This window comes from Rattus norvegicus, chromosome 1, assembly GCF_036323735.1.
Source record: "Rattus norvegicus strain BN/NHsdMcwi chromosome 1, GRCr8, whole genome shotgun sequence".
Classification (NCBI taxonomy): domain Eukaryota; kingdom Metazoa; phylum Chordata; class Mammalia; order Rodentia; family Muridae; genus Rattus; species Rattus norvegicus.
In genome coordinates, this window is record NC_086019.1 from 40667840 (window position 1) to 40678159 (window position 10320).

The following is a 10320-nucleotide window of genomic DNA, read 5'->3' on the forward strand; positions in this document are numbered from 1 at the left end:
TAGTGGAACATGTGTCCTAGTTATATATTGGACATTTGCCCAGAAGTGGTGGAGGTGGTCTTCAGGTAGTGCTATGTCCAATTTTCTGAGGAAATGCCAGACTGATTTCCAGAGTGGTTGTCCCAGCTGGCAGTCCCACCAAAAATAGAGGAAGTGTTCCTCTTTTCCACATTCTTGTAAGTATCTGCTGTCTCCTGAGTTTTTGATCTTAGCAATTCTGACTGGAATAAAGTAGAATCTCAGGGCTGTTTTGATTTTCATTTCCCTCAAGATCATATCTTTAGTTGCTTCTTGGCCTTTCGTTATTCCACAGATGAAATTTTTTTGTTTAGCTCCGTATCTCTTTTTTTAATAGCAAACCAGGAGCTGGTTGTCTGAGAAAATCAACAAGATAGACAAACTTTTAGCCAGATTAACCAGAGGGCATAGGGACAGTATCCAATTATGAAAATCAGCAGTGAAAAAATAAACATAACAAAAGAAACTGAGGAATCAAAAAATCATCAGATCCTAGTACAAAAGCCTATTCTCAGCAAAATTGGAAAATCTGGAAGAAATGGACAATTTTCTAAACAGATACCAGGTACAAAAGTTAAGTCAGGATCAGATTAAACTATCTAAACCATCCAATAAGTCCTAAAGAAATGGAAGCTTTCCTTTAGAGATACCCAAACAATAAAAGCCCAGAACCAGATGAGTTTAGTCCAGAATTCTATCAGACCTTCTTAGAAGACATAATACCAATTCTTTCCAAACTATTCCACAAAAGAGAAGATGAAAGAACACAACCCAATTCATTCTGCGAAGCCTCAATTTTGCTTATTCCTAAATCACACGAAGATGCAAGAAAGAAAAGGAACTTCAGACCAATTTTTCTTATGAACATAGATGCCAAAATACGCCATTAAATTCTTTCGAACTGAACTCCAGAATACATCAAAATGATCCATCATGTTCAAATAGTCTTCATCCCAGAGAAGCAGGGATGGTTAAATTTAAGGAAAGTCATCAACATAATCCATTACAAAAACAAACCCAAGCAAAACCAAAAAAAAACACATGAACCTCTCTTCAAATGCTGAGAAAGCATTTGAAAATTTTCAACACCCGATCATGATAAAAGTCTTGGAAATACCAGGAATTCAAGACCCATACCTAAACATAGTAAAAACAGTATGTAGCAAATGAGTAGCCAACGTTGAACTAAATGGAGAGAAACTTGAAACAATCCCACTAAACTCAGGGATGAAACAAAACCTCCCACTGAAACTCAGAGATGAAACAAAGCCCACCTGTTCAGCATAGTACTTGATGTCCTATTCGGAGCAATTAGACACCAAAAGGATGTCAAAGGGATACAATTTAGAAAGGAAGAAATTTAAATATCACTATTTGCAATTGATATGATAGTATACTTAAGGAACCCCAAAATTTCCACCAGAGAACTCCTACACCTGGTAACCAACTTGAGCAAAGTGACTAGATATAAAATTATCTTAAATAAATCAGTAGCTTTCCAATACTCAAAGGATAAATGGACTGAGAAAAGAATTGGGTAAATGACACACTTTAAAATAATCATAAATAATACAAAATAACATGGTATGACTCTAATCAAGCAAGTTAAAGATCTTTATGAAAGGATTTTCAAGTCTCTGAAGAAGGAAATTGAAGAAGCTCTCAGAAGATGGAAAGATCTCCCATGCTCATGCATTGGCAGGATTAAAAGTTTAAAAATGGTCATATTGTCATAAGCAATGCCCATCAAAATTCCAACTCAATCTTCACAGTGTTTGGAATTGCAATTTGCACATTCATTTGGAATAACAAAAAACTAAGGATAACAAAAACTATTCCCCAGAATAAAAGAACTTCTAGGGAATCATCATCACTGACCTAAACATATATGACAGAACAGTAGTGATAAAACTCCATGGCATTGGTACACAGTAGGCAGGTACAGTGGAATGGAATTGAAGACCCAGAAATGAACCCACATACCTATGGTCAGTTGATCTTTGACAAAGGAGCTAAAAACCATCCAGTGGCAAAAAGACATCACTTTGAACAAATAATGCTGGTTCAACTGGCTATCAGCATGTAGAAGAAAGCAAATGAATCCATTTTTATCTCCTTGTACAAAGTTGAAGTCCATTTGGATCAAAGACCTCCACATAAAACCAGATACAGTGACACAAGTAGAAGATAAATTGGGGAAGATTCTTGAACATGTGGCACTGGGGAAAATGTCCTGAACAGAACATCAATGGCTTATGCTTTAAGATCAAGAATTGACAAATGGAACCTCATAAAACTGCAAAACTTCTATAAGTAAAGGACACTGTCATTAGGACAAAATGGCAGCCAACACTCTGCAAAAAGATTTTATTAATCCTACATCCTATAGAGGGCTAATATTCAATATATACAAGGAACTCAAGACTCCAGAAATCAAGTAATTCTATTTAAGTAAATTTCTTTTTTCTTTATCATACAAAAATGAATTGATTTATATGCCTTACATTGTATAATTTTATAACTAGCTGTATAACATTCTCTCAGGGTAAAATCAGCCAAGATAGGAAAACATTTATGATGTTCCCTTTGTCTTAGACAAAGTGATTATTTGGATATTTCTTCAGCATATACTTTGATAGAGATCCCCTGGACCAGACATTTTACTGAATGGAAGATGTTCTGGACATTCATCCTTGACTTAGCATAATCACTATGACTCTGGTAATAATAGTAATAGTAGTAAGAATAGAATTTTATATGCACCTGTAAGAGCACAAAACACCTTATACAGACATTCACTTTATCCCACTTGACCTCAGTTGTCGGGCACCGGACTGCCAGACTAAGCAAAGCTAGTGCCCTGCCCTGAGCAGATTTCTGAGAAGGGCTTGACCTTTTCAAAGAAAGAACATGTCCCCGGAAGACTGTTGCCTCATTGTCTAAGGAGAATATCTTGCAGTTTAATGATTCACCTGATGTCCTTGGGGACTTCCCAATACTCCCCCCCCCCCGCCCTAACCTTCAATTCCTGCTTCAGAGCTTTAAATGTTGTACATTCCTCTCAATAAACAGACTTTGACAAGGACACTGCTTGGTCTCACTCCTCTTTCTCGCCCTTTCTCCCACAGGTATGGGTCCCCCTCGGCCCCCACAAATAACTGGGTCCCCACTGGCGGGAGCACTCAGTGTTAAGTTGTTTACAGTTGAGATCCTAGAGTCACAAATTCCTCAAGGGGTTCCTCTAAAATTATTCTTTAACATTATATTCAAGACATTAAATTCAGATTATGGTATTGGGTAGTAGATTACTCAGTCCATGAAATTCTTGCTATATAAGGAAGGGGGAGGTAAGTTCAATTTCTAAGAAACCATATAAAAAGCAGGTGTGAGGTGGGGCTGTAATCCAAGCAAAATTCTAGGAAGAGAGGATCATATTGGCTTTGTTAGTAGTCAATGTAACCAAACTAAAATGCTCTAGGGTCAATCTAAGTCCCTACCTTTAAAAAAAAAAAAAAAAAAACCAGACAGTGAGACAGAGAAAGACAGAGACAAAGAGACAGAGACAGACACACAGAGAAGACAATCTAATTAGGCTACCATTTCAGAACCAAACATTTATATAAGAAAAATTTATGTAGAAAACTTACCTTCGGTTAGTTTTTCCACATGCCGCAAATTATATTATTCTTATATGAAAGTAATCATCCTAAAATTACATAGAGTGAAAGCTACAAGGCTGTTCTTTCCTAAAGAGAAGACAACCACAGTGTCTCCTCTTCTACAGAGCAAAGTAACATATTAATAGAATAATTTGGCTGTACACCCTTAACTATCAGAAAGCTAGTCTGTTTACACCCTAACTTTCCTTACTCCAAGTATTCTATTGCAATTTATTATATATATACCAAATATATATATACCAAATAGCAGAAGATGTTATCTCAAGTTAGTTTTTAGACTTAAGATTTGATAAAAAAAATAATGTTGGTGGGGACTGAAAGACCCCAGCTTAGCAGCAGTAACGCCATTTTGCAAGGCTATATTTAAGATGACTGGTTCAGGGAAAGGTTAGAACACTGAGTACACAGCGGCTGCCAAACAAGATGTGTTTGGTTGAAGGCCTGGCAACAGGAGGACTGCCGTTGAGCACCTGACAATGAGAAAAGCCCCAGGAGAGGTCCCACACCGTGGTGGGGGGCCGAGTCAGTCGTTATGTTCCAAGAAGGTAGCTAAGAAACTTGCCCCCGGGCTGAACCCTTGGGGGGCCGAGTCAGCCGTTATGTTCCAAGAAGGTAGCTAGGAAACTTGCCCCCGGGCTAAACCCTTGCCATATTAGAATCCACCAATTATATCCCTGTAACCATGCATCTGCTTCTGTATGCTTGCTTCTGCTCCCCAAAATCCTATAAAAGCCCATCCTTGGTTCTGTGGGGCGCGCCAGTCCCCCGAGTGACTGAAGCGCCCGCAGGTGCCTGTGCCTGTGTATCCCGACAATAAACCAAATCCTCTTGCTGATTGCATCCTGTGGTGTCTCGGTCTGGTCTTTGGAGTTGGAGGGTCTCCATCCCGAGGGAAAGTTCTCCCTGAGAGCTTTTCATTTGGTGCATTGGCCGGGAAAGGAGATCCTCCACCCAGGGACCACCGACCACCCACTGGGAGGTAAGCCGGCCGGCGTCTGTCTGATTCTGTCTCGTTCTGCCTTATTCTGTCTGTTCTGTGAGCGCTCAGCCAGGTCTGTTCTGTGAGCGCTCAGCCAGGTCTGTTCTGTGAGCGCTCAGCCAGGTCTGTTCTGTGAGCGCTCAGCCAGGTCTGTTCTGTGAGCGCTCAGCCAGGTCTGTTCTGTGAGCGCTCAGCCAGGTTGTTTGGAATTTGGGCGGGACGAAGAAGGAGCTGACGAGCTCGGACTTCTCGCCCCGCAGCCCTGGAAGACGTTCCAAGGGTGTTGGGGCCCGACTTTTCGGGGCCCAATCTGGGAGAGGAGAAAGATCCGGACTAACGGCACTCTGTCTGTATTTTTGGCTTTCAGAGGGCCCCGGACTTTTGCCACCTCTATCTGACTTTTTGCTTTCAGTTTGGTACCAAAGCCGTGCAGCACGCCTGTCTGTTGTTTGTTTGACTGTTGGTGTTGTTTGTTTTCTCTGTGTTCTAATCTTCCTTAGAACTAACATGGGACAGTCCCTAACAACGCCCCTAAGTCTCACTCTTGATCATTGGAAAGACGTCCACGACCGGGCACACAACCAGTCCGTCGAGGTTAAAAAAAAAAAAAAGGAAAAGGGCAGACTCTCTACACATCCGAGTGGCCCACTTTCGGAGCGGGATGGCCAGTGAATGGCACATTTAATAAGATCATTATTTTACAGGTTAAAGATCGGGTCGTCCACGGACATCCTGACCAGGTTTCTTATATTATCACTTGAGAGAGTCTCGCCTTAACCCCCCCCCCCCGGGCGGAACCCTTCGTGGACCCAAATTGGCCTCCCCTCAACCCCCAGTCTGTCCCCTCTGCCCCGCCCGGTCCACCTGCCACGTCTTCCTCTCTCTACCTTTGTGAAATCAGAGCCTTCTAAGAAACCTGTCCTCCCGGCAGACCCAAACTCCCCTCTCATAGATCTTCTCTCTGACAGGCCCGGCTGAAACGGAGGAGGCAGAGCCGCCGGCCAGATCAGTTGCCGGGCCACAGTCTGATAAGGGTTTCTCCCCTGTCGCAGGGAGATTGCACAATAAGCTCGAGGTGATGCCAGATACAACCTCCCAGGCTTTCCCACTTAGACAGGGAACCGGTGGCCAGACCCAATACTGGCCGTTTTCAACAGCTGACATTTACAATTGGAAACAACACAACCCTTCTTTCTCCAAAGATCCGGTGGCACTCACCGACCTAATAGAATCTGTTTTACTTACCCACCAGCCTACTTAGGATGACTGCCAACAGCTCTTACAGGCCCTCTTAACCTCAGAAAAAAAAAAAACAAGGAGTGTTCCTAGAGGCCAGAAAGCATGTTCTGGGAGATGATGGGCGTCCCACCCAGCTGCCTGAGGACCAAACTGGGATTTTAATACAGCTGAAGGTAAGGGACACCTACGCCTTTATCGCCAGTTGCTTCTAGCGGGTCTCCGAGGGGCTATACGACGCCCTACTAATTTGGCTCAGGTAAAACAGGTATTACAGGAAGCAGGGGAAACTCCCTCCGCCTTTCTAGAGAGACTTAAGGAGGCCTACCGTATGTACACTCCCTATGACGAGTGTCTCTATGTCCTTCATCTGGCAGGCTGCTCCAGATATCAGGACTAAGTTACAGAGGTTAGAAAATTTGCAGGGCTATACATTACAGGATTTACTTAAAGAAGCTGAAAAGATTTTTAATAAGAGAGAGAATTGAGTCGAATCTTGGCCACCGTAGTTCAGGGCCAAGAAAGGAAGGGAGATAGGGGGGAGCTCGAAAGGGGCTGAAGCTGGATAAAGATCAATGTGCCTATTACAAAGAGAAAGGACACTGGGCCAGAGAGTGCCCCAAGAAGCCTGGTGGACCCCGAAAGCCTCGACCACGAACCTCCCTCTTGGCTCTAGATAAAGATTAGGGAGGTCAGGGCCAGGAGCCCCCCCCCTGAGCCCAGGGTAACGCTTAAGTTGGGGGGCAGCCGGTTACTTTCCTGGTAGACACAGGAGCCCAGCATTCAGTCCTCACCCAAGCTTCAGGACAACTCAGCGACCGGACGGCCTGGGTACAAAGAGCTACTGGTGAGAAACAATACCGATGGACTACAGACCGCCGGGTTCAGCTGGCTACCGGTAAGGTGACCCATTCCTTCTTACATGTTCCGGACTGCCCGTACCCTCTGCTGGGCCGTGACCTGCTCACCAAACTAAATTCATTTTGAGGAAGGAGGGGCCCAAATAACTGGCCCCCACGGAACTCCCCTTCAAGTTCTAACCCTACAACTAGAGGATGAATATAGACTATATGAACTGGGACAGGACAAGCCACAATCCCTAGAAATAGACACTTGGGTCACGAATTTTCCACTGGCTTGGGCAGAGACTGGTGGGATGGGGTTGGCGCTCCAACAGCCCCCCTTAATTACAACTCCAGTCTCCATAAAACAATACCCCCTGTCATATGAAGCTTATCAAGGTATAAGGCCTCACATTACGAGGCTTCTAGATCAAGACATCCTAATCCCCTGCCGGTCACCTTGAAATACGCCTCTTCTGCCTGTTAAGAAACCCGACACTGGAGATTATAGGCCAGTACAAGACTTGAGAGAGGTCAACAAGAGGGTAAAAGATATTCATCCGACCATTCCAAACCCTTACAATTTGCTCAGTAACTGTTCATCGATGAGAAACAGGGGTATGCTAAAGGGTCCTAACACAAAGGTTGGGACCCTGGAAACGCCCTGTGGCCTACCTGTCTAAGAAATTGGACCCTGTGGCCTCCGGCTGGCCACCGTGCCTAAGGATGGTGGCTGCTATTGCTGTCCTGATCAAGGATGCTGGAAAATTGACTTTGGGACAGCCACTCACCATCCTAGCACCCCACGCAGTGGAGGCCTTGGTAAAGCAGCCCCCAGACCGCTGGCTCTCTAATTCTCACACCAAGCCTTGTTACTGGATGCAGAACGGGTTCAGTTTGGGCCCGTAGTCGCCCTCAATCCTGCCACCTTGCTTCCTCTACCTGAGGAGGCAGAACAGCATGACTGCCTAAGTACATGGAACCAGGCCGGACCTATCGGACCAGCCTCTTCAGAATGCTGACCACACATGGTACACGGATGACAACAGCTTCTTGGCAGAGGGAGAGCGAAAGGCTGGAGCTGCGGTCACTACGGAGGACAAAGTGATTTGGGCGAAAGCCCTGCCTGTTAGTACCTCCGCACAACGGGCTGAACTCATCGCCTTGACTCAGGCGCTCAAGATGACAAAAGGTAAGAGGCTAAATATATATATACAGACAGCCGTTATGCCTTTGCCACGGCACACATCCACGGGGAGATCTACTGGAGGCGGGGGCTGCTCACATCTGAGGGTAAAGATATTAAAAATAAGGCTAAAATTCTGGCCCTCTTAGAAGCTCTATTCTTGCCCAAAAGACTGAGTATTATGTATTGTCCAGGACACCAGAAAGGGCACAACCCAGAGGCACGAGGAAACCGGCTGGCCGATGCCACGGCTCGAGAAGCGGCCATGAACAAATAAATCTTGCCCTTAAATAGCCCAGACCAACCCACGCCCCCACCAATGAGACAAACCAGTTGGGTTTATGCCCATGAGGACATAGAGCTCCTAAAAAAAAAATGGGGGCCATCTACCACCCTCAACTAAAACAGTGGGTCTACAAAGGAAAGACAGTTATGCCAATAAAAATGACTTTTAAATTGATCTCCTTTTTACATAAATTAACCCATTTGGGGTTTAAGAAGATGACTAGATCGAGAAGAGATAAATCTGTGTTTTTTAAATCGGGACAAAGCGATACAAAAGGTGACTGAGAGTTACAAAGCGTGCGCTCAGGTTAACCCGAGAAGGACCATGATTGGACAAGGAGTTCATCCTAGGGGACACCGTCCCGACATCCATTGAGAAATTGATTTTACTAAAATTAAACCAGATATATATGGATACAAGTATCTCCTAGTGTTTGTAGACACCTTCTCAGGATGGGTCAAAGCCTTCCCCACGAAGCACGAGACTACAAAAATGGTCACCAAGAAGCTCCTCGAAGAAATCTTTCCCAGGTATGACATGCCTCAAGCGTTGGGGTCGGACAACGGGCCCGCTTTCGTCTCCCAAGTAAGTCAGTTGGTGGCCAAATTGCTGGGGATTGATTGGAAATTACATTGTGCCTATAGACCCCAGAGTTCAGGTCAGGTAGAACACATGAATAGAACAATTAAGGAGACTTTATCCAAACTTACGCTTACAACTGGCTCAAAGGATTAGGTGGCCCTCCTTCCCCTAGTTCTATATCAGGCCCGGAATACCCCGGGCCCCCATGGTCTAACTCCTTTTGAAATAATATATGGAACACCACCCCCATTTGTCCATTTCTTTGATTCAAACATTGCTGATTTTGTTGACAGCCCTTCTCTGAGGGCCCATTTACAGGCCCTACAGATTGTGCAGAGAGACGTCTGGAGACCTTTGGCCACTGCTTACCAGGACAAGCTTGAGCATCCGGTGGTGCCACACCCGTTCCAGATTGGAGACACCGTGTGGGTGCACAGACACCAGACCAAGAATCTCGAGCCACGGTGGAAAGGACCCTACACCGTCCTCCTGACTACCCCGACCGCCCTAAAGGTAGACGGAGTCTCGGCTTAGATCCACGCACCACACGTCAAGGCAGTCCAGTCTGAGGAATTGACTAATCACAACACTACACCCCAGACATGGAGAGTTCAGCGCACTCCAAACCCCTTAAAGTTAAAACTCCTACGTGGCTCCTCCTAGCCCTTTTGTGGCCTAGAGTCAGTGGGGAAATAAGCCCCCACCAGACAGAAATTTCTTGACCAAGTCGAGTGAAAGATTTCACTCAAAGTTAACAAAAAAAAATGGGGGAATGAAAGACCCCAGCTTAGCAGCAGTAACGCCATTTTGCAAGGCTATATTTAAGATGACTGGTTCAGGGAAAGGTTAGAACACTGAGTACACAGCGGCTGCCAAACAAGATGTGTTTGGTTGAAGGCCTGGCAACAGGAGGACTGCCGTTGAGCACCTGACAATGAGAAAAGCCCCAGGAGAGGTCCCACACCCTGGTGGGGGGCCGAGTCAGTCGTTATGTTCCAAGAAGGTAGCTAAGAAACTTGCCCCCGGGCTGAACCCTTGGGGGGCCGAGTCAGCCGTTATGTTCCAAGAAGGTAGCTAGGAAACTTGCCCCCGGGCTAAACCCTTGCCATATTAGAATCCACCAATTATATCCCTGTAACCATGCATCTGCTTCTGTATGCTTGCTTCTGCTCCCCAAAATCCTATAAAAGCCCATCCTTGGTTCTGTGGGGCGCGCCAGTCCCCCGAGTGACTGAAGCGCCCGCAGGTGCCTGTGCCTGTGTATCCCGACAATAAACCAAATCCTCTTGCTGATTGCATCCTGTGGTGTCTCGGTCTGGTCTTTGGAGTTGGAGGGTCTCCATCCCGAGGGAAAGTTCTCCCTGAGAGCTTTTCAGGGACTTAGCTTCAGCAATGAGGTATTAGGTGAGACATAGCATTGGAGAAAAGGACAGAGCTTGATGATCTCTCTGGCCTCAAAACTCACTTTACAGTTCTGGAGGCCAGATGCAGACATCCACGGACAGTATAAC

The 10320-nt window shown here is 45.3% G+C and overlaps 1 long non-coding RNA gene across 3 annotated transcripts; it reads left to right on the plus strand.

Moving 5' to 3' along the window:
- The first annotated feature begins 3902 nt into the window (after positions 1-3902).
- LOC134484988 (uncharacterized) lies at positions 3903-10107 on the plus strand. Of its 3 annotated transcripts, none has more exons than XR_010062858.1 (2): positions 3903-4725; positions 4801-10107. It is a non-coding gene; the product is annotated as an uncharacterized LOC134484988 (long non-coding RNA). The 3 variants fall into 3 exon arrangements; XR_010062859.1 differs by having other exon boundaries at positions 4826-10107; XR_010062860.1 differs by having other exon boundaries at positions 4851-10107.
- Positions 10108-10320: the final 213 nt, after the last annotated feature.